Source organism: Moschus berezovskii, chromosome 16, assembly GCF_049115385.1.
Source record: "Moschus berezovskii isolate FMDL1 chromosome 16, NW_MosBer_1.0, whole genome shotgun sequence".
Classification (NCBI taxonomy): Eukaryota; Metazoa; Chordata; class Mammalia; order Artiodactyla; family Moschidae; genus Moschus; species Moschus berezovskii.
In genome coordinates, this window is record NC_142475.1 from 63,583,601 (window position 1) to 63,608,354 (window position 24,754).

The 24,754-nt window shown below is 50.2% G+C and overlaps 1 long non-coding RNA gene across 18 annotated transcripts in view; it reads right to left on the bottom strand.

Moving 5' to 3' along the window:
• The window catches only part of LOC129559830 (uncharacterized), a 229,023-nt gene that overhangs the window by 187,378 nt on the left and 16,891 nt on the right, over window positions 1-24,754 (bottom strand). For 3 of the 18 annotated variants that reach the window (XR_016039355.1, XR_016039354.1, XR_016039359.1), the window contains exon 2: window positions 22,964-23,081. The exons of the other annotated variants lie outside the window; for them this stretch is intronic. This is a non-coding gene — a long non-coding RNA (uncharacterized LOC129559830). The remainder of the gene's footprint in view (window positions 1-22,963; window positions 23,082-24,754) is intronic. 18 annotated transcript variants of the gene reach the window in all.

Genomic DNA, 24,754 nt, shown 5'->3' on the forward strand with positions numbered 1-24,754 from the left:
GTCACGCAAATGCTTACAACACTGGCCACCTTGTACGGGCCAGCCACAGTTCTAGAAGCTCATTATCACCACCATTCCCTTACAGAAGATGGCCCCTGGGGTACTTCCCTGGTGCCCTGTGGCTAACCAATGCAGGGGACTCCAGTTCAAACCCTGATCAGGGAACTAGATCCCACATGTCGCAACTAAAGATTTCACATGTCACAAGGAAGATAGAAGATCCGCGTGCTGCAACTGAGACCCAGCCCAGCCAAAGAAAATGTTTAAAAAAAAAACAAAGACCGCCCTGACACTTTCAGTCAAGACCAGAAGCCCCACGTCAACATCTGGCCTTTCTGCCAATACATCTGTCTTCCAGCAGCATCCACTTCACACTGCTCCCCGTCTCACTCACACCCGCTGCAGGCGAGGACCTCAGGTTCACAGAGACCTCACAGCCACCTTGCTGGCCTGAGTCTCCCGGCATCTTACCCTCTGAGGATAACACCTGAATTCCCAATCCCCAGGCCTGTACAGGCAGCTCCAGCAGGGGTGGCCCTGGGAACACAGGACCCCACCCACCTGCCCAAGTGAAGCCAGAAATCCCAGTTGATGTATGAAATAGATGGACTGTTGTAGTGAGAGATTTCAAACACAGACTTGACAACACCATCTCCGTGCAGTCGGTCAGCCCTGAGCATCCTTGCTGGCTGAGACCACCAAGGCAGGAAGACAGGGAGGGCCCACCTGCATCTCAGGGGCTGACCTGAAGAGGGGTCCCTCACATGGGAGCGTGTTACAAATGCAGATTCCAAGGCCCTCACCCTCTTGCAGATGCCCCACTCTCCTTACCCCTGCCCTTGGGGTAAAAGTTGGGGCGGGGGCAGGGGGCCTATGCTTTAGACTCCCTCATCTAGCCCAGCTTCCTCTGTGCAAAAGATAACTGAGAACAGCAGAAAGAAAACAACCCTCCCAAAGCCTCCTGACAAACAGGAGGTACATCTAGTACCTGAACCCCAAGGGGCTTCCCCAGCCTCAACACAGGTTTCCCCTCAGAGTCAAGAAGCTACCCCCATCTCCTTGCACAGAGCCACGACCCCTCCCCACCTCCCAGACACAGACCCCTGGGGGTCCTCACTGTCAAGGAGCTAGCCCCATCTCCTTGCACTGAGCCACAACCCCTCCCCACCTCCCACATGGACCCCTGGGGGTCCTCACTGTCAAGGAGCTACCCCCATCTCCGTGCACTGAGCCACGACCCCTCACCACCTCCCACACAGACCCCTGGGGGTCCTCACTGTCAAGGCCTCCGGCTTCTCTCTCCATCCCAGTGGACGGAGCCGGTGCCTAGTTTGCCCTGACCATAGGACTCCAAACACCACTTTGCTTTCTCCTTAACAGAGGCTTCCCCTTAACACTGCTGACAGCTGCCTTCCGTGGGAAGGACTCCAGCAGCCAAGTGGCAAAGGAGAGAAGAAGAAAAAGGAAAAGGAGAGGATGAAATGAGCACAACCAATGAACTTGACTCAGGGAGTCTAATTATAGAACCGAGGTCTGGGCTCAAACTCCAGACACGCCACTTTCTAGCTCATGGACCCCAAGAAAGCATCTTCTACTAAAGCCTCCATTTCTGCCACCAGGAAATGGATATAAGGACAGAGCCTGACATCTTTGGACAGGACTTAATGGCACACAGCCCTCTTGGGTCTGATGTTACTGATACAGTGCTCCCTCCCAGGGTGGGTTTTCAACGTCATTTCAAGACACTCACAACACACACAAGACACAGGCAGTTTGTGTGCTCCTCCTGTGACTCTGCCGGGACAGACGACCCAGCCCTCCCCACCTCCAGATCCTGCCTGGTTGGCTCCCGCCCTGACTTGCTAACTTGCCCACGCTTCTTTCCCGTAACTCAGCTTCTGGGCTCTGGATCTCAAAAGGTCATAACTGATCCTACCAGAAGGACGTCGGCCAGAACTGTAAGGTGATGGGGGTGGTGAGAGGGTAGGCAAGAGACCTCAGGAGGGTGGCCAGTGGCACAGAGGGTCATGTGCCCCCTCGGGCCCCGGAGACTCCCACAAAGGACTCTCACAAAATCTGTGTAGGACAGGACTGCAGGGTGACTCAGAGGCCATGCTGCAGGCCGTGACTCAGCGCTCCGGTGCAGCGTTGGGCCGGCCCAGTGCCCTAGAGCGGCCTCCAGAAGCGGGGGGTCCCCTGCCAGGCGGGCCGGGACAGTCAGCCCTGAGGAATGCGCCCTTGTTCACCAAACCCCCCTCCCCGCCTGTCCTCCTGTGCCCACAGCCGGCGACTCATACGGCTGGCATGCCAGGGGCCCCCACGTGACCCAATCGTCCTGTCGCTGCGCCAGGGTAAACAGGCCACGGGGTGAGGTCACGCCTGCACAGGGCGACCAGGATCAGAGGAGGGTGGGCAGCCCATGGGACTGGAAACGGCCAGGATGCCCGCTCACTGGCTTCTGAGGCCCGGGAGTGAGGAGCAAGGGAGAGAAAGGACAGGCTTGCAGGACAGAGGAGGGAGGCACGGAGCAAGCCCCAGGGGACAGTGGCCACCAGCGCTGTGAACTCCTCAGTACGCGGTTCAGAGGCATAACTAGCACCCTGCCCCTGGCTCCGCCCCTCCCTGAACCCCTCCCCTTCGCCCCCTCCCTCTCCTGGTATTCCCTCCCTCCCTGCCACCTCTCCTCGTCCCTTTCCAGACAGTCTGGTCACTCGCCTTTCCCCTACCGAAGGCCTCGGCTACTCACCCTGGGGCATCATCCCCTGCAGCCTCTTTGCAAACCTGAGCCACTACCAGCAGAAGCCCCCACTCTCCATTCCCCCCCAACTCAAACTCCTAGGTCAGCCCCAGGTCACCTCTTCCAGGCAGCCTGCCAGAGACCCAGCCCTTCCCTTTCCTTTCCTGGCCTCCCACTGGGACGACTCACCTACTCACTCTCACTCTGGCTCCGCATCTCCAGGGCTGCTGGTTCCTTAAGCGACGCCACCTGCCCTCCTCTCCTGGAGCCCAGGTTCCCCGCAGACCCGCTCTCCTCCCACCGTGAGCTTCCAGGCTCTCGCCCATGGCGGATGCTCGACAACCATATGCCCCCAACGCTTTCCAAATGGAAATCCGACAGCCACTAGACCACCAGGGAAGTCCTGCTTCTTTTTAAATAATCTTAAATTTTTTAGAACAGTTCTAGATTTTATAGAAAAATCTGAAAATCTTAATATAGTACAGAGAGTTCACACACTCCACAGCAAATTATATTATCATATATTTCCATCCCTGCTAACATCTTAATATTACTGTGGGTGTTAGTCACTCAGCCGTGTCTGATCTTTTGCGACCCCATGGATTGCAGCCCGCCAGGATCCTCTGCCCATGGGATTCTCCAGGCAAGAATACTGGAGTGGGTTGCCATTCCGTTCTCCAGGGAATCTTGCAGACCCAGGGATTGAATCCAGGGATCTCTTTATGTCTCCTGCATTGGCAGGTAGGTTCTTTACCACTGAGGCACCTGGGGACCCCACTCCTATCACATACTGTGAATAATCGTGTGCATTGTTCATTTTGCACAAACATCTGCAGGTACATCTCTGGGGAAAACATCCCTACAGGAGGTTGCTGGGTCAAAGGGCACGCACACATGCAGTTTGGTTAGGAAGAGCCACACTGCCCGTCCCGTGGCTGGACCAATGCAGTTCCCCCACACACACCCCAGCAATGGATGCTCACAGAGCTGCTTCTCAGCAGCTCTGTCAACTGTCCAGGAAACGACCACCTTGTGCACTGTGCGATCTTCACAGGAAAAGGAGGCATTTTTCATTGCCGTTTCCCTTTTTATGACTGGGTAGATGACCTTATGTTAAGGTGCCAATGGAGATGCCCTTCTATGAACTGCCCTCAGATCCAGGGCAGTCCCATGGCCACAGGCCAGGCTCCGTGGGTGTTATATGTCACATAGGCTCAGCTATGCACACAGCCTGAGGAAGCCCACAGCGAGCCTGCAAGGCTAAGAATCAGGACCATTCTGGAAAGGAAAAGCTCAGCTGTGGCTAGTCTCGAGGGAAGGTTTCACATCTAGAAGGTGGTATGTGGCCACTGCATCCAAGTTTTTTCTGTTCCTGGGAGAGACAGGCAGACAGGAAAGGACCTCGCTAGGATAAAGGTGCCAGGGAGATCTGAAGACACAGCAGACTCTGGGGTCTCTTTATTCTACTGCTTTTAAATTATTTTTATCGGAGTCTAGTTGCTTTACAACGTTGTGTTAGTTTTTGCTGTACAGCAAAGTGAATCAGCTGGATGTATGTATCTATCCCGTCTTTACTGGATTTCCTTTTCATTTAGGTGACCACAGAGCAATGAGTCCTCTTGTGCTATGCAGCAGGTTCTCATCAGTTGCCTATTTCATACAAAGTATCAATAGTGTATACACGTCATCCCCAATCTCCCAATTCAGCCCACCCCCGTTCTCCCCCCTTAGTATCTACACATCTGTTCTCTACGTCTGCGTCTCCACTTTTTAAAAGTAATTTTTATCGGACTCATTGGAAAAGACCCTGATGCTGGGAAAGATTGAAGGTGGGAGGAGAAGGGGACGACAGAGGATGAGACAGTTGGATGGCATCACCGACTCAATGGTCATGAGTTTGAGCGAACTGAAGGAGATGGTGAAGGACAGGGAAGCTTGGCGTGCTGCAGTCCATGGGGTCGCAAAGGGTCAGACACGACTTAGTGACTGAATAACGACAGTTGCTTTACAATGTAGTATTACGTTTCTGGGGTCTGTTCAGAGAGAGAGAGAAAGACCAAAGGCAGAACAGACGCTGGCCAAGGCCTCGAAGTTACACCAATCAAGCCACAGAACTGGGTCTCACGGTGCAAGTGGAGAGGAATGCAAACGTCCTTTCCTCACATTCTATTGCTATTTTGAGGGCGGTGATTGCATTCACTTTTATGACTGGTTAGTTCAGTTGCTTTCAAAGCTTCAATTACCCGAAGGCCTTTAAAAGCACATCTTCCAGCCCTCAGTGGGGTCTGGGGTGCATCCTTGGCAAAGGTTCCCAGGTGGGTGGACACCTCTGATAAAGGACCACCTCTGGCCCCAAGGTTGACAAGCACCAGGACAGCCCGACACGGGTTCCCAGGAACAACAGAATTTTTCAGAAGCACAAGGTACATGGGAAGGTGAAGGTCTGACAAACAGTAATGACCCTTCCTCAAGCTCTGCTCAGGAGAGACCGTCGCTGGTACGGAGGAGATGTCCATGTCGGAAATCTCTCTCACACGCAGTAATAGGGGTCATGCGTTGAGGCTGTGGACGGGAAACAGAACATTCAGTTTCGCAAATATCTCAGGTCTACTAAGAATTCTCCCCAGACCAGAGACACCCTGGGCCGTTCATCTGCATATCAGATGTATTATTTATGCTCCTGCCAGCTCCCAGCGTGCGCAGTCGTGTCACTTTCATAACCTCCTCCTGCAGAGGGAGGAATGGCAAGCTTGAGTCAGCTAGATGCGTGCTCAGGGTCAAGAGCGAGCGCACGTCAATTTCCAGACTCAAATAATATCTCTCTGCCCTTATTCCTTCTCCCTCCCAGGATACTGGGTTGTCAAATCCAGTATTCCATGGTGTCTCAAAGAGTCGGACACGACTAAGTGAGTAACACACAGCCAAATAAAGTTCACGTCTCAATTCTGCTTAAGACTATAGGAAGGGCTCAAATCCAATCCTACCTTCCTGAAGGAATCTTTCCCCACCACTGCAGTCAACACCCCATGGAGAGCGCCTGCTAGGTGTCAGGTACCACTCTGAGGCAATGAGATGCACATAAAACTTAGGCTCATCCCCACAGAGTTCAGTCTAGTATGCGAAACAGACATTCTGAGGCAAGGGGATGAGACGGTCTCTGTTCCCAGTTTATGCAGGTGGCTCAGAGGTTAAAGCGTCTGCCTCCAATGCGGGAGACCCGGGTTCGATCCCTGGGTCGGGAAGATCCCCTGGAGAAGGAAATGGTAACCCACTCCAGTATTCTTGCCGGGAGAATCCCATGGACGGAGAAGCCTGGTAGGCTACAGTCCATGGGGTCGCAAAGAGTCGGACACGACTGAGTGACTGAACAGAACAGAACAGAACCTTAAGTCTATCCTAAGGACGGGAGAACTTCCTGGGGGAGGTGGCATCTGAGTTGCACCTTTAAGAAGCCAGGACTGCAGGTTGTAGGAGGGTTGTGTGGCTTACAGAAGCATAGGAGGAGAAGAGTGGAGTTCCAAAAGCCCAGTGGATAAGAGAGGACAGAAACAAGCTGTGTGTATAGCTGGAGTGGAAACACCGAAGAGTCCAGACTGGTCCACCCTCATTCAGACCAGTCGTGAGGCTGCAATCAGGACTGGCTTCCCCAGGCAGCTTTCTTATTCACAAATTCAGCTAACAAATGCAAATGGTGCCCTTTAATAATGTAGACATGCATCAATAATTCAGAAGCCCGGAGGCTTCCCCAAAGGAACCATGAAGAATATCAAGAATCCCCCGCCTGCAGCTTCAGAAAGCATGGCCCTTGAGGCTGTACTCTGGAAAGAAAGAGATTCTCTCAAGGAATTCATCCTGGGTTCCACCTGAGGACCTCTAAGTCTGCCCAAGAAGATGATTCCGACCAAGTACCCAAAAGTGAGCATCCTTCACGAAGTGTGCGATTGATATACTCCTGGCCCATTACAAACCTCTTCCGACCACATCACCTGTTTCCACACTCACAGCCACCTGAGCAGTAGCAGGGTCCTGCCTCTGGCCTGTGCAGACCAGGAAGCTGGAGCTCTCACCTGAGGACTTGCTGGATGATATGACAGAAGCTTCCGGAGAAAGGACTCTGACCTGGCCCTTGAGCCCTACTTGCTGTCCACTGGTGAATCCTAGGATGTCTGGAGCTGGGCAGATCCCTGGAAAACCACTTAGTCCAACTCCCCTTGGTACCCGGCAAAGGACTGGTGACCGAGCTGGGTGAAGGTGCTGATGCTCTAAGGTTGATTAACTATCTGGGGGCGTGAACCAGGTCTTTTCTGAAGCAAGAGGGAGGGCTCATGCACACCAGTTACGAGGGGCCCCATTGAGCCCTCTCAGGAAGGAAGAGACAGATGACCTTCAAGGAGCTGGGTCTGGGAGCAGAACAATGTGACACAGAGACATGGCCTTTTCAAGAAGAGTCCGAATTGCTGCCCGGAACTGGGGCATCAACAAATTCAGCATGAAGTCCATCAAAGGGCAAAACAATTTTCCAGCTTTTATCTTAAAAATCCAAAATGGATAAGTGGTAATATAGGAGAGACATAAAATTCCGAACATGTAAACATAAACCATACAACTTAAAAAATAATTTTAAAAAATGAATAAGTAATAAGAGATAACAAAATAAATTATTTTCAGACAACACAAAAATGCAGCAAATTGCCTTCGCAAATAAAAATGCAGGTGTATATCTCCTTGGTCAGATGATATGATTACAAAAATATTGCTGTGATGAGGAGCACACAGACTCTCGGCTCAAACCTGGATTCTACATGGATCTCACTTCAGGCAGGGTACCCAGCCTCTTGCCTTCTCATCTGACTGCCTATCAAACGGGGCCAGCAGTACCTGCCGCTCCTTCCTCCTGGCCTTTGAGAGACAGAAAGATCTGATTCTGAGTTGAAAGGAAATTCACGGAGCACAAGTTTGTGCCAGACACCTTGCCTCCCTCCCAACATCCCTAGAGGTATATCATCCCCGTTTTACAGGGGTGTAGACTGAGACTCAAGGACCTTGAAGCACTTGGCCCCAAACCATCTGTCCCTAGGGCAAGCTCTAAGGGATAAAGAAAGATTCCGGTCAGCAAAAGGTTTCTGGTGCTCCCGGCCACAATGGTAGAACCAGAATCTGTTTGACTCCCAGCCCTCCCTCCTCACTTGGAATCCCACTTGAGATGGACCTGAAATCCACAACTGTGCCCTCCCACCCCCAGGCATCCCGTCAGAACTAGCTGACAAAGAACTGCCGTTTGGCCTGAGAAGATGCCAGTCAACGCTTGGTGCCTGACTGGGCTGGACCCACCTCCCACGTGGGTCCGCTTATGGGAACTCGACCAGACGAGAAAGCCTCTGTGTGCCCAGCTCTGCGAGCCAGAGTGACCGGGGCTGTCCCACCCAGGTGTGGCCGGCACAGTGAGTCCGTGACCTCTGCCCCTTCGGAGTCTGTCTACCAGCATCTGGTACTATTTTAAGGCCTTCTGAGATCCAAACAGGATTCTGAGCTCGCCGGGGACAGTCTGTAAAAGTTTTCCGCTGGCACAAAGATATTCAGTGCTGTAACTCAAAGCATGACTTTACAATGGGACCTGATTATCAAGAGTTCCAGAATATCCTCTCTCGAGCCGCTCCGGTCCTCTCTCTTTCCTGTCCTTTATGGGCTGGCGGGCACACAGCACGTAGACCAGGCAAATGCCTCACGCAGGGTCTGCAGGAGGACCTTTCTCTCTGGGGTCCCAGCCCTCGTGCTAGGGGGCTTCTGTCCATGCCCACCACAGAGACGCTACCCTGAGAGTCGTGTTGATATTTAAGCACGTCTGCTCCAATCCACTGTCTTCACACATCCCTCCTAATAAAGCCCAAAGGCTGCCAGTGGCACGGACCCCCATCCTCCCTTATTGCCCCCTGATCCCTCACGTGAACCTTCCTCACTCTCCGGCTTATTTTCCTGTTGCCCCCTCCCCCCAACTCCAACCCAGAACTTACTCTTCTCCACCCAACTCTGCACCTGGAAGGCCAAGGGCTCCATCCACCACCCCGGAGGCCCCGGCTGCCATCTGAGTTCAGCCAGTGGGAAGCACCAGCAGGAGATTCTAGGGCGGAAGAAGGAAGCGTTCAGGGTAGAAATCCCAGGCCCCTCTCCATGCGGCAGAGCCTGGGTCCCCCCACACCACAGCCTGCCGAGCGGCCCCTCCTCCGCCCTTCTCGCCAGGACTGGGCCTGAATGGTGCGCCCATGTTGGTTCCTAACTCTGCCCTGCCTCTGTCCACTGCCCTTCATTAAACCTTCTCCGCTGAGCCCACTGGGACCCTGACCCATCCAAGCTCCTCGTGCCTGGTCTGGGGGTCTCCTGTGCCCTCTGCAGCTGCCATCTGGAAGCCCTTCACCTGCCACAGTGGACAGAAAAAGCATTACTGGACTCTCAAAGCCTCCATCAGGAAGGCACACCTTTCTGCACACATCTGATTGGCCAGAGCACGTCACATGACCAAGCCTCACTTCTAGGAGGAGGGATGTATCCCCACCCATCAAAAGGGGAGCAGTGATACAGTGACCCTGAACCGGGATACCGTCTAAGCCAGGAATCTTTGCTGACGTCTCTTTCTAACCTGGCTCACCTAGCACAGTGCCTGACAACCTGTCAAGCCACTCAGAAAAGTCCCTTCAACAAATGAACAAAAGCTTCTCTGTGCTTAACCTTCAGAGCCTGTTCATGAGACGCACAAGAAAGGCAGGCCCATCGCTGGTATATTAACCCAGCAGTTAACCTCTCAGTCTCTGGTGCCTCCCAGCCTGCGGTGCCTGGGTTCAAATCCCAGTTCTACCTTTTATTACCTGGGTGACCTTGGACCAACTTAATCAACCTCTCTGCGCCTCAGCTTCTTCATATGTAAGATGGGGATGGTGATAACGGTACTTAGAACATAGGCTTGTTACGAGGATGAAATGAGTTACCTGACAGAAAGCACTTAGAATTGCACCTGATAGAACTTCCAGGGGAGTCCAGTGGTTAAGACTTGGCCTTCCAGTGCAAGGGGTGGGGGTTTGATCCCTGGTCAGGGCGCTAAGATCCCACATGCCTGGCAGCCAAAAAACCGAAATGAAAAACAGAAGCAATATTGTAACAAACTAAATAAAGACTTTACAAATGGGCCACATCAAAAAAAAATTTTTAACAAAAGGAGTTTGCACCTGACACGTGGTAAACATGCTATAAATAAAAGCTATTATTAGTACTATTATCACTGGAGTCAGATCTTGTTTTGATCCCATACAGTCTGGACTGAGTCACTTGCTTTAATTTCTCAACAGTCCTCCAAATGACAAACCTTCAAACTACATGTTCCCAATACTTTCTGAGTATAGACACACTGTTGACATCTGCCTACAGCCCCTCAAGCCAACTGCTTTGAAAAGGACCACTTTTGGTTTCCGTGCAAACTGTGATGCAGTAATTGTACACACATGATATGTGCATTTTGTTGTCCAGTCGCTCAGTCGTGTCCAACTCTTTGCAACCCCATGGACTGCAGCACGCCAGGCTCCCCTGTCCTTCACCATCTCCAGAGTTTGCTCAAACTCATGTCCATTGAGTCAGTGATGCCATTCAACCATTTCATCCTCTGCCGTCCCCTTCTCCTCCTGCCCTCAATCTTTCCCAGCATCCGGGTCTTTTCCGATGAGTTGGCTCTTTGCATTGGTGGTCAAAGTTTTGGGGCTTCAGCTTCAAAATCCAGTCTTATTAATATATTACATAGAGACAGATATGATACATATACATATATTATTTTATCTGATACCCACAATCCCACCAAAAACAAAGTCAAGAGAGCAATACGTGAACTTATCACCGCTGGCAGCCCCACACTTACAAAAACTGAGACCCAGTGTGAATCCTGGCTATGAGCAAGTCCCTCCCCACAGGGGCCACCCTCGTCTGTAAAGCAGGGATACTCATTCCTCTGCCTCCCAGGATAACTCTGCAAAAGGCAAAACCAAAGTGAAAGGACCACTGGGCCCAGCACAATGATGGGCTCAATCAATCTTAGTTCTCTATCCCTCTGTAATAAAACTAAATATTTGACATGGAAAATCCAGGAAATTTTTCAGGAATAATATAAAGTTATCCACAGCCTCCTAAAAGCCATCAAGGGAATTTTTCAGAAGTTCATCTTCCAAGAGCAACGGTTCATGAACTTCAGAATGGAGTTTTTAAATTTCCCCTTAATTTCTGGTATTTGGAAAAATATGTGCTTAAGTGATAAGATGTCAGCAGCAGCAGCTGAGGGGTCCACCCTGAACCTTTTTTTATTCTTTCCAGGTTAAAAGTATTGCTGGAAGCCCACAGTCCTTTGCCAGCAAGTCCTGGACCACATGGAAGGCAAGTCCACAGCCTCTTCTCCCCCACCTGGTGGCCCTGGCCAGACATCATCTCCATGGATGTCAGGTCATCCATGGCTTGCTTGTGGGCTGCTGCTGCTGCTGCTGCTGCTGCTAAGTCGCTTCAGTCGTGTCCGACTCTGTGCGACCCCATGGACGGCAGCCCACCAGGCTCTCCCGTCCCTGGGATTCTCCAGGCAAGAACACTGGAGTGGGTTGCCATTTCCTTCTCCAATGCAGGAAAGTGAAAAGTGAAAGTGAAGTCGCTCAGTCGTGCCTGACTCTTAGCGACCAGGCACCGGGTAGTAATTCCAGCCACCCTGGGGAAGGGGGCATTTGTCAGTCACGAAATGCAACAAGACTCCAAAGAGCTCTGGCATTTCCCAGGAAAATAATAACTCAGCCTTGGGAGCCCTGGCTTCTGGCCCCATGAACGTGAGTTCATATTCTAGTGCAAGGTAATTGTAACCAGAACCAGCCATGGCCACCTACCCTCCACCTAGAGGACTTCACTGCATCACCTGTCATGGAAGCTTTGTAAAAAAAGAGCAAGTAAGAGGACCACCTCCTCTCTCTTCCCTTCCTCATCACAGCCTCCTTAAAGGTGGTGTGTCAACCCTGCAGCCGCGGTACTCGTATTTGAAGCCAGGCTCCCCTGCTTACTGTCTGGGAAACATGCTTCTTCATGGAAACTTAATATACACAAAGCAGTGCCCAACGCAGTGCAAGCACTCAGCTGTTGCTGTTGTGTAGTTGCTCAGTTGTGTCCGACTCTTTTGCAACCATAGATTGCAGCCTGCCAGGCTCCTCTGTCCATAGGATTCCCAAGCAAGAATACTTGAGTAGGCTGTCATTTTCTTCTCCAGGGGATCTTCCTGACCCATGGATAGAACTTGCGTCTCTTGCATTGCAGGCGAATTCCTTCCCACTGAGCCACCAGAGAAGCCCGCAAGCACCAAATTCTTATTTTATGATTAGCAATTAGCATTTTCCTACCACACCTAGCTTCTGGAACTGTCTAGTTCTGGTCATCTCTAGAATGGGGACATCCCATTTCCTTCCACAATGAAAAGCTTTCATTGCAGTCCCCTGAAAGTCAGACAACATGGTTTAGCCTCCACCTGATTCTCGACAGTCTGCGTTCATTCATTTTTCATTCATTCATTGAAGAATATTTATTAACCTCTCACTAAGTACTGAACATGGAGAACAAGAAGGACCCAGCCATGGCTTCTACCCTCTCCTGGAGGAGACATATCAAAAACAACAAGCAAAATAAATCAATCAATGAAGATTGTTTGAAGACAGTAACTGGGGTCAACAGCACCTGGTGATTCAGAATAACAGAGGTTTGGGGAAGGGGTCTATGAGACCGAGTGGTCTGAGCAGCGAGAATGGTCTAGACTCCGCTACTCAAAATGGGAAATGAGATCCTTAATTCTGGTGCCACTTGTGAGCTTGTCAGAATTCTGATGTTCGGGCCTCACCTTAGAGCCCTGGGTGTGGGGTCCCACCACCTGGGTTGTAACAAGCCCTCCAGGCGGTTCTGACGTCCACTCAAGTGCTTGAGAAGCACTGGACAGGAAGACTGATGACATTAACAAATATGCAGGCGTGTCCCCAGGGGAGAACATTCTTTGCCCTTAGGACCAGACAGACTCCAAGCCCCAACACCAAGATATCGAGATCCTCGAGGCTGGTTTCTGGAAAATAACTGTCCATGGGGTCGATGCCTACCTGCCCCAGCTGGGGCCAGCTGGAGGAAGTGGGGGGGACTGAGCCAAGCAAGCAGAACCGGCACAACCCGATCAGCGGCAGCGGAGCAGAGGGCAGGTGGACCAGGAAAGGTTCCAACTGCCCTGGAGCCGCCGTCATGGTGGCCACATTCCAGGGCCCTGAGAAGAATGCGGACAATGTCTCAGAGTCCTGGGGAGCACCGTCCTGAGGGACGAAGGACTCCAGGATGCCTGCTGGTTGACCAGAAGAGGCCTATGAAATCTGGCCGAATCCCTCGGCACCCCCTGTTGCCCTTGCCCACTTACTCCCCTTGCCCACCTGCTCCCTGGGGCTCGGCAGGGCCCAGGGGACGATGAGCAACTCACAGGTAACAGAGCCAGGACTCAGGCTCAGAGGCCATAAAAAGCAATTCCCTTCAAGGGCCCTTGGGGTCAGACTTGCTCTCGGAGACTCTAAAGCATTCCATGCTCATCATCCAAGATAACACAGCAAGGCAGATTCCAGGGCCCAGAGCGGCCAAGAGAATCAATGGGGGAATCACGGAATCCAGAATGCACAGTCTTCTCTCTCCACCTGCTTGGTCACCACCCCGACCAGGCCACCATCGCTCTCACCTGGAATGAAGCAAATATGGCTTCCCCAGCTCCAGGGCCATCCCGTCCATGGAACCAGCCAGCTGCTTCATGCCATCCTGTCTCCTCTCCAACCACCAATCCAGCCTCCCTCCCTTCTGTTCCCCAAATAACCAGGCTGGCTCCCATCTTATTTGAGAGCTATCTATCCAAACCCCTGGGCTTCCCTGGTGACTCAGCAGTAAAGAATTCACCTGCAATGCAGGAGACACAGAAGACACGGGTTCGACCCTTGGGTTGGGAAGATGCCCTGGAGGAGGAAATGGCAACCCACTCAAGCATTCTTGCCTAGAGAAGCCCATGGACAGAAGAACCTGGCAGACTACAGTCCATAGGGTTGCAAAGAGTCAGACATGACTGAAGGGACTTAGCACACACGTATCCAGACCTCTGATAAGGAATAATCCTAAGAATACCCAATGCTGTCATGTGGCAAGTTATCTGTCATAATGAGCAAGCTATCTCTACCAGGTTGAATAATGTCCTCTCCAAAAATGTATCTGTCCCCAGAACCTCAGAAGGTGACCTTATTTGAAAAGGGTCTTTGCAGAGTAATTTGTTAATGTGAGGTCATATTGAATTAGTGCTTGCGTGCTTGCTAAGTCACTCAGTTGTATCCAACTCTTTGCAACCCTTATGGTCTGCAACCCGCCAGGCTTCTCTGTCCATGGGATTCTCCTGGCAAGAATACTGGAGTGGGTTGTATGCCTTCCTCCAGTGGATCGTCCTGACCCAGGGATTGAACCCATGTCTCCTGCATTGGCAGGCAGGTTCTTTACCACTAGCGCCATCTGGGAAGCCCATATTGGATTAGGGTGGGCCTTGAATCCGGTGAATGGCGTCCTTATAAGAAGAGCAAGGGACACAGAGACACACACCAGGAGGCCCTATGAATATGAGGGTGGCGGTTGGAGTGATGAGTCACAAACCAAGGAACTCCAAGCATCTCCAGCAGTCACTGGAAGCTACAAGAGGCAGGGAAGCTTCTCCCCTACAGCCATCGGAGAGAGCACAGCCCTGCTCAGTCCTTGATTTGGGGCTTCTGGCCTCCAGAACTGGCAGAGAATAAATATCTGTTGATGCAAACCACCCAGTTTGTGGTCCGGCATTAAGGCAGCCCTGGGAAACCAATGGTGCACCTTATAAATAGTCTCTCCAGTCCCTGCCCCGACCCTGCACAGGCAGGGATCTCACTCTCCAGATGGGAGGCAGAGGACCTTTGGTTCAAGTTCACATAGCCAGTGAGTGGCAGAGCTGAGATCCAACTGAAGTCTGGCTCCAGAAAACCAGTGCTTGACACTGGGCAGAGCAGGCACCCTCTTTTTAGAGAATAAGTGCAAAAAAAAAAAAAAAGCGGGGGGGGGGGGGCGGTGGCGGTGGGCTGTGAAGCAACACCTGAAAGAATGTCCTGCTTCCTTAAAGGCCTTGCGCAGCTCTTCTGTCGGAAAGGGTTTCTGGGAAGCTCTGGGTGCCAGGGAGTGAGGAGCCGCTTCTGAGAACCAAAGGGGCTTCGTGGTGGCTCAGCGGTAAAGAATCCACCTGCTGATACAGGAGACACGGATTCGATGCTTGGTTTGGGAAGATCCCACATAAAGTTGCACCAGGCCAACTAAGCCCGTGTCCCCAAACTACTGAACCTGTGCTCTAGACCCTGGGAGCAGTTCATGCTCTGCAACAAGAAAAGTCACTGCAATGAGAAGCCCATGTACCGCAACTAGAGAAAAGACCGCACGGCAGCGAAGATCCGCTACAACCCAACATAAAAAATAATAACAAAAATTAAAACAAACCAAGGCAGAGAGAGGTTTAATTCTGATGATGTAACATACATCTGTCACTGGGGCCATCCCATCTTGTATATATATATGATATGGGTATGTGTGTGTACACACATATTTAAAAGGTTTCATAATATGCAATAATTATTTTTCTGCTCATCCCAGAGTCCTCTGTAGCCCCTAACCCGAATCATTATTATTTCACTTGGCTCAGATGCTAACAAGCTTACCTTCTGAACAGGCCTTCTGGGCAAAAGATCCAAAAATCTTTAACTGGTGAGGGGCAGAACTTGGAATGACATCTGGCGTGTAATTATTTTTAACTGGAAAAAAAATAGCCCATCCTGTCCGCCTTCCATTTCGAGTGGAGACAAACTGGCCACAGGCACATACATGAAAGGGTGGGCTGGGTGGGCCGCGCGTAGCATCCCTGTGCTAACGCTCGGAGCTTCATCCAGATGAATGCGGTCATTCACGCTCTCCAAGGACCAACTGTCCGCAGCGTCCCTCTCGCCCCACGTTTCAAGGGAAACTTGGCCTATTGGCCCATCTGGGCTCCCAAAACCACGGTGAGAGGCTTCAAGCGAGTTTTCTAAAGCTTCTATGAAAACAGGGCTTGTTTGCTTTATCATTTAAATTGCAAAGTACATCCCTGGCCGAGGAGAAACAAACACCATGAGGCTTGGGCTGCCACACACAAGGGAGGAGAAGCCAGAGCCTTCACTGTCCCAGCTGAAAAGCACAAGCCTTGCGCCCTGCAGAGGCTACTGCTACTCCTTAGTGTTATTATTGCTGTTGTTACCGGCCTTCCCAGGTGGCTCAGTGGTAAAGCATCCATCTGCCAATGCAGGAGGTCTGGGTTCAATCCCTGGGTCGGGAAGATCCCCTGGAGGAGGAAATGGCAACCCACTCCAGTATTCTTGCCTGGGAAATCCCACGGACAGAGGAACCTGGCGAGCTACAGTCCACGGGGGCGCAAAGCAGTCGGACACGACTGAGCGACTGAGTATGCATGTTGTTGTTAATTAATAATAATAATGTTTTACTGGGAATCTTACAAGAGTCTTTCCCTCGGGAATGCCACATCCACTCTGCACCTCAGTGTTCCTCGTCTGTCCAGAAGGGATTAGACCAACAGTAAGAAGCCGTGGCCTGAAACCTACTCTGAGAAGGAAGAGCGGGAAAGGCTGGCCCCGCCCACGCTGCTGAAACGTGTCCAGATATGAATGGCCAAAGAGCACTGGCCCTTCTTAATAAGGGTCTTCCCTCCTCGGAAGTGGACAATCCAAGGAGTGAGAAGATACACCACTGGCCTGATCCTGGACCTGACAGAGTAATTTTCAACATTGCTGGAGAAACAAAAAGGGAGCCCATAAATGCCTTCATGTTCCCTGAATTGGTCATCGAGTAGGAAAAACTGGCTCATCATTGAACGAGATGACCTCCAAAGACAGTAAGGAGGCTAGCGACTCGGTTCAACAGATGGGAAAACAAGGCTGGGGGAATGAGGGAGGCGGCTTCGGGCCTGGGCCGGGGGCGCGGGGCACAGTGATCAAAGGCTTTTGAGAGGGAGGAAGATAGGGGTTTTCAGCTTTCTTCCCCTGCCCCACTGATGTGGCAGAACAAGATGCTCCTTTGGGATTCAACTCAAATAACCCCTAGGATGCACAGTCCAGGGCAGGGCGGGGAATCCATTCTGTGTGCCAGAAAGAAAAGGGAAAGGAAACTTTCCCAGGGAGCTGCCAGCTCCATGCACAGGGCCTGAGGGAGCAGCTCAACCCTGCTGTGCAGCCAGAGCGGCCCCAAATTCTTGGAACAAGGCTCGGTTCAAAGGAGGCAAAGGAGGGTAGGGAACAGGCTGCACAGACTCCTTCTTCCACGCTGGGAGGCCCGGGGGCCAGGATGGGGCTGGGAGAGGGAAGCCAAGCCTCCAACCTCAGGCCGGCTCGGTCAGGCCTGGGGCTGCCCAGACAGGCCACCCCAGAGGGTGGGACAGAAGGGTGGTCAGCTGCTTGGGGGCCGAGGGTATTTAGGACTCAGGTTGGCAGATCCTGGAAGGCAGAAGGAAAGGCCAGCCAGGGGGTGGGAGACAGTCTGTGTGAGTGGAGAAAAGCCCACTGGTCTGGGGTTCAGGGAATGTGGTTTTAGACGGACAGCTGTAAAACAGACAGATTTTCGAAAACGGACAGATTTTTTTTTTCTTAAGTGGCTCGATGGTAAAAGAAGCCGCCTGCCAATGCAAGAGATGCAGGGGACTCGAGTTCCATCCTTAGGTTGGGAAGATCCCCTGTTGGAGGGGGATCTTCCAGGAACCCAACCCAGTATTCTTGCCTGGAAAATCCCATGGACTGAGGAGCCTGGTAGGCTACAGTCCATCCATGGGGTCACAAAGAGTTGGATACAACTGAGGGACTGAGCACACACACACACACACACACACACGGCTTCTTATTAACTCATTAGCACACAGGATGGCATTCAAAGATCTTTTGCTACCCGGTGGACTTTTTAGAACTTGTTTCTTAAGGACTGAAGAACTAACACATGCACCTGGTAAAAACCTCCAACAAGATGAAAAGAATCACAGGATCAATGCTAAGCTTCCCTCCTGCCCCGTAAGCCTCCTTAGAAGCAGCCACTAGTAACATTTCCAAGTGCATCCTTCCTGACCTAGTCCTTGCGTGTGTGAGACAGAGGAGGAGAGATCTCCCTCTTACACATAAATGGTAACAGGGAGGAAATTCCAAGAACAACTCACCATCTAGAGCCTGACTCTGTCACCCATCCGATGACAAACGTGGATGGTTCCCTCCTGACTTGCAAGAGTCCAAACTATGAACCCAACTGTCATGAGTCATGGGACACCAGCTGGAGAAGCTAACCAGCAGGTTGGTTTGACTCGGATTCTTGGGAACTTTCAGGTCTGCTAAAGTGCACTAGTAACTAATTAACTAGTAAACTAACCTTTACTGAGCATTCCCTAGGGCCAGGTGCTGGGCCAAGCAAATCACAGGCACCATCTCCTCCAACCTTCACAAACATCTCAGGAGGTAAGGACTGGCATTATTATCCCCATCTTATAGGGTTTAAAAAAAAAAAAAAAATTAAGGTCCAAGAATCAAAGCAACTTGTCCAAGGTCACATAGCTGGTAAATGGTAGGTAGTTGTTTAGTCATTAAGTTGTGTCTGACTCTTTTGCAACCCTAAGGAGGGTAGCCCACCAGGCTCCTTTAATACTGGAGTGGGTTGCCATTTCCTTCTCCAAGGGACCTTTCTGACCCAGGGACCGAACCGCAGTCTCCTGTGTCTCCTGCATCAGCAGGCAGATTCTTTACCACTGAGCCACCAAGGAAGCCCAAATGGTAGGTAACTGAGAGTCGGACTCGACTGAGCGACTTCACTTTCTCTTTTCACTTTCATGCATTGGAGAAGGAAATGGCAACCCACTCCAGTGTTCTTGCCTGGAGAATCCCAGGGACGGGGGAGCCTGGTGGGCTGCCGTCTACGGGGTCGCACAGAGTCGGACACGACTGGAGTGACTCAGCAGCAGCAGCAGGATGCAAATGCCCTTCTCTCCTTTTCATCATTTGAGGGGACACATACACTGGGGGAGAGGGAGAGCTGCAGGTCACGTGACATAGGTATTTATCTTCAGCAAGGCTGGCTGACTGAAAGGAACACGCAACCAGCCAAATGTGTAAAAGCAGGACCTAAACCCTTTGGCTTTGCATCCAAGCCCCAAGCTTTTGAGTATCGCTAAAGCAGCCTGAAAATAGAATATGGTAGGGCCCTTCTCAGCAGTCAGATTTACATTAGCTAGTTTTACCCTCCAGCAACCCTTTAATGTAGGTGTCATAATCTATCCTTTACTGATGAGAAATCAAGGTTGATGGAAGCTGAGGGACCTTCCTAAGTTCTCTTAGGTGGCTTAGATGAGACTGACTGGCTTAGGTGAGACTGACTGGCTCAGGCCAGAAGTCTTTCACTCAGCCACAGCAAACCTCAGGGCATAACCTTCAAGGCAGGCCCACGAAAGCTGCTCCCATCTTTCAAGCAACAAGGGGTGGTATTTAAGGAAAGTCCAAAATCGGAATGAGAACAATGACCAGCACGAAGGAGCCATTCCCCACCCCCAGCCCCGACAAGACCCACATCTGGCTCAGAAACCCAACTAAATGAGAAAGCCACTCGTTCAAGGGGCAGCCATCTGACATCGTCTCAAAGCTGCAATTTGACATCATTTCATAGCTGCAATTTGGCAAAACCAAATGGGAAAGCAACTTAGATCAGCATCAAGAGCCTTAAAAACGCCTAGAACCTTTGACTTCCTCATTCTGCTTCCAGAAATCTATGCTAAAGAAATCCAAAAGATGGAAACAGCTTCACTCGCACAGGTGCACGCCTACATACACGAACACGGACACGCATCTCAGCACTAGCTGTGTGGGAGAATTACGGGAAATAGACTTAATCCTCAAAATTACAGGTAAAATTGGGAAAATGACAAAATATCCTTGCAACGGGGATGTTACAACGTTATGTTGCCTGCAAAGTGATACTTAAAAGCCTGCTTTTAACACCATGTGGAAAAACTTCTATTACATTAAGAGAAAAACCCAATGAAAGTGTCAACATGAAGAGCTCTCACATTTAAAAGAAAAACACAAAGAAAAAAGAAAGGAAGCGCAGCTAAACGTGTTAACGTTGTTTTCTTCTTTATACTCTTAACATTTTCCCAGTTTCCATTAAGACATAGCATTCCTATAAAAATAAGCATTATTTGAGAAAAGAAAAATAAGCATTATTTGAAAAAAGATGACCCACGCTCCTGGATACAATGAGCAACAGGTGTAATTTAAGATGGAGAAAAGAATTTGCTTTCCTTTTCAGAGTATGCTCCTAACGAAGGACAAGATCCTGCAAAATAAGACAGCCAACATAGAGACTGATGGGGGAGTCCAGTAAAACATGTCATCAGCCCAGAAGAGCCGTGGAGAACAGAGAAGGGTGGCCCAGGAACTGTCTACCTCAAGGCAGGTCCAGTAACTAGAACTCTGGGTGCAGGGCGCTGGGAAGGGCCCAAGGGAGCAGCTAGGGTGGGGGTGCGAGGAAGCCCACTGACAGTTCAAAACACAGCTGCTCTCAGGATAAAGCCAAGTGGCTCCAGAAGGAGAAGCAATCTGAAATCCCAAAAAAGACAGCGGTCCAGACAGAACGCATGATCACCCACCACTTGGATGTACCAGGAAGGCCATTTAGAGGCGTGATCGCACACTGTTTACCAGCATTGCAACTGTTAGAATGAATCCTGCAGATAAAGCACAGAAGGCTGAATTCTGGGTGTACATACAGCAGCCTGCAGTCCGTGTCATAGTTTAGTTCGGTTCTGTCCGATAGAAACAATGCAAGATACGTAGGTAATTTAAAATTTTATAGTCGCCACAAATAATAAATATATAAATCACGAAAAGAAAGAGGTGAAATTACTTTTAATGAGGTATTTTTACTTAACCTCGCTGGTAAGGAATCCACCTGCAATGCAGGAAACCCCGGTTCGATTCCTGGGTCGGGAAAATCCGCTGAAGAAGGGATAGGCTACCCATTCCAGAATTCTTGGGCTTCCCTGGTGCCTCAGCTGATAAAGAATCCACCTGCAACGCAGGAGACCTGGGTTCGATCCCCAGGTTGGGAAGATCCCCTGGAGAAGGGAACGGCAACCGACTCCAGTATTCTGGCCTGGAGAATTCCATGGACTATTCCACAGGGTCACAAAGAGTCAGACACAATTAAGTGACTTTCACACACAATATATCTAAATCCTACCATTTCAACATGTCATCAAAAGGAACACTTATTAAAAATATTGTACATTCTCTGTGTCGTACTAAGACTTAGAAGTCTGGTACACATTTGACCCTCACAGTACATTTCAATGCAGACTTCACCTTTCAAGCGCTCAGCAACCACATACTGGCTATCATACTGGCTAGCACAGGTCTAGCCATAACCTGAACAAGCCCAACCTCTCTGGCCACTATGCTGCTGCTGCTGCTAAGTCACTTCAGTCATGTCCGACTCCATGCGATCCCATAGAAGGCAGCCCACCAGGCTCCCCCGTCCCTGGGATTCTCCAGGCAAGAACACTGGAGTGGGTTGCCATTTCCTTCTCCAAAGTTTTCACTTTCCGGCCACTATAGTCCTATGTTAAAAACAAGGATGGAGTTAATCTGTTTTCTTTCATCGTCAAATGCAGTTCAACAACCTCTCATTGACTGTAAAGAGTTAACATATACACAGCCCCTTTCGGATGGTACCAGACAATAATGCTTCCTTTAGTTCCTAAAACATGCTTCGGAAACCAGATACTCAGAGTTGTTGTCTGCTCAGCTAAAAGTCACACAGCCAGCATGACCCAGAACTCAGGCCTCCTGCCTACAAATTCAGTTCACTTTATCTTCACTTACTATTACCACACTAGCAGATGGGTCCCTTCTTTCTTCCCTGCCCTGGGGAATCACATGTAAGTTGTTGAAATTTAATGGGCCATTCTGTGCAGCAACATTTTATTAATTTTTATCAGAGTATAGTTGCTTTACAATGCTGTGTTGATTTCCACTGTAGAGCAAAGTGAATCAGCTGTACATATACATATATCCCCTCTTTGTTGTATTTCCTTCCCATTTAGGTCACCACAGAGCACTGAGTTTCCTGTGCTATACAGGAGGTTCTCACTAGTTTTCTATTTTATACATAGCATCAATAGTGTACATATGTCAATCCCAATCTCCCAATTCATCCCCTCCCTCCCCCGACTTTCTGCAAGGAGATCAAACCAGTCAATCCTAAAGGAAATTAACTCTTATTATTCATTGAAAGGTCTGTTGCTAAAGCTGAAGTTCCAACACGCTGGTCACCTGATGCGAAGAGCCAACTCATTGGAAAAGACCCTGATGCTGGGCAAGACTGAGGGCAGGAGGAGAAGAGGGCAGCAGAGGATGGGATGGTTAGATAGCATCACTGACTCCACAGAATAAATTTGCGCCAACTCCAGGAATTAGTGGAGGGCAGAGGAGCCTGGTGTGCTTCAGTCCATGAGGTCACACACAACTCGGCAATTTAACAGCAGCGTCTCCCCCGCCCCACCCTCACTGTCCGCACATCTGCCCTCCACATCTCTGTCCCTATTTCTGCTTTGCAAGTAAGCTCATCTGTGCCATGTTTCTAGATTCCACATATACACAATACTACACGGTATTTGTTTTTCTCTTTCTGGTCTACTTCACTCTGATCTACTTCAGTTTCTAGGTCCATCCATGTCTCTGTGTGACAGCTTTTAAAGAGACCCCATCACGCACCCTTCTCTGCTTCCTCGGCAGAGGAATATCTAAAAATCTAAAACATGTAACAACTGGAAGACGTACTCATCCTTGAGAAGCATAATTCATCACCCTAGCAATGAAAACCAGACTGTCTGCTGGGTGGGGTGTGACTTTACAGCTATCAGTTTCTTGGCTGCAAGGCAGTGTTTGCCTGGGTCACCTGACCTGCTACAGTAAATGGAATGAGCCTGCCAGTAATCCTCTCGTGCTGATTAAGTCCCAAGCACAGAGCAAAGATGGAAGATGACCTAAGGGCCATCTGTCATCTGCTCCCATCTATGCCACTTCAGCTTACCTTGGGGGGCTTCCCTCCACCGCTCTGTGATCCTGAGGGCCAGGCAGTTGGACCCATTAGTAAACTTCTCTCAGTGCCCCCAAGCTCTTCCTCGTTTCACAATCAACGTCCTGGAGCCCTGAGGGAGAGATGAACTCAACAGGCAGGAAAGCAAACCAGTTAGACCCCTCAGATCCTGAAAGCACGTTCAGTTCAGTTCAGTTGCTCAGTCGTGTCCAACTCTTTGCGACCCCGTGAATCACAGCACACCAGGCCTCCCTGTCCATCACCAACTCCCGGAGTTCTCTCAAACTCATGTCCATCAAGTCGGTGATGCCATCCAGCCATCTCATTCTCTGTCGTCCCCGTCTCCTCCTGCCCCCAATCCCTCCCAGCATCAGAGTCTTTTCCAGTGAGTCAACTCGTCGCATGAGGTGGCCAAAGTATTGCAGTTTCAGCTTTAGCATCAGTCCTTCCAATGAAAACCCAGGATTGATCTCCTTTAGAAAGGAGTGGTTGGATCTCCTTGCAGTCCAAGGGACTCTCAAGAGTCTTCTCCAACACCACAGTTCAAAAGCATCAATTCTTCAGCAATCAGCTTTCTTCACAGTCCAACTCTCACATCCATACATGACCATGGGAAAAACCATAGCCTTGACTAGACGGACCTTGGTTGGCAAAGTAATGTCTCTGCTTTTTAATATACTGTCAACGTTGGTCATAACTTTCCTTCCAAGGAGTAAGCGTCTTTTAATTTCATGGCTACAATCAGCATCTGCAGTGATTTTGGAGCCCAAAAAAATAAAGTCTGACACTGTTTCCACTGTTTCCCCATCTATTTCCCATGAAGTGATGGGACCAGATACCATGATCTTCGTTTCCTGAATGTTGAGCTTCAAGCCAACCTTTTCACTCTCCTCTTTCACTTTCATCAAGAGGCCTTTGAGTTCCTCTTCACTTTCTGCCATAAGGGTGGTGTCATATGCATATCTGAGGTTATTGATATTTCTCCCAGCAATCTTGATTCCAGCTTGTGCTTCTTCCAGCCCAGCGTTCCTCATGATTTACTCTGCATATAAGTTAAATAAGCAGGGTGACAATATACATCCTTGATGTACTCCAGGTTGCCTGGCTTCAAATCCTGGTTCTGGTCCTGCAACTTAGTGGTTGTTCCCTTGGAGAGCCACTTCCCTTTCTGCCTCAGTTTTCCCATTTGTAAAATGGGGAGATTAATACTGACAGCATACACTGCTGTAAGGATTAAATACATAGATTAGATATAGAGGCACAGTGCTCTCTGAGGTGGGCCCACAGGCTGAGCTATTTACTTGAGAGCTGACAAGAGTGTGCAGATCAGGGAATGAAGGAAGGAAGTGATGATTGTCATGGACTGGACTCCAAAAATAGAAATTTCAGAAGCAAAGCAACATATATCAGGGGGCTTTTCAAACTGGAAAGTACGCAACAACTTTGATCACTCAGCCCACATTTCGTAAGCCAACTCCTGGAGGCCAGAGACCCAGCACTCCTATTCAGGGCTCACAGGCCAACTGGATACTGATAATCAGATCTTCAGGTCAGTTCAGTTCAGTTGCTCAGTTGTGTCTGACTCTTTGCGACCCCATGAATCACAGCACGCCAGGCCTCCCCATCCATCACCAACTCCCGGAATCTACCCAAACCCATGTCCATTGAGTCGGTGATGCCATCCAACCATCTCATCCTCTGCCCTTCTCCTCCTGCCCTCAATCTTTCCCAGCATCAGTCTTTTCAAATGAGTCAGCTCTTCACATCAGGTGGCCAAAGTACTAG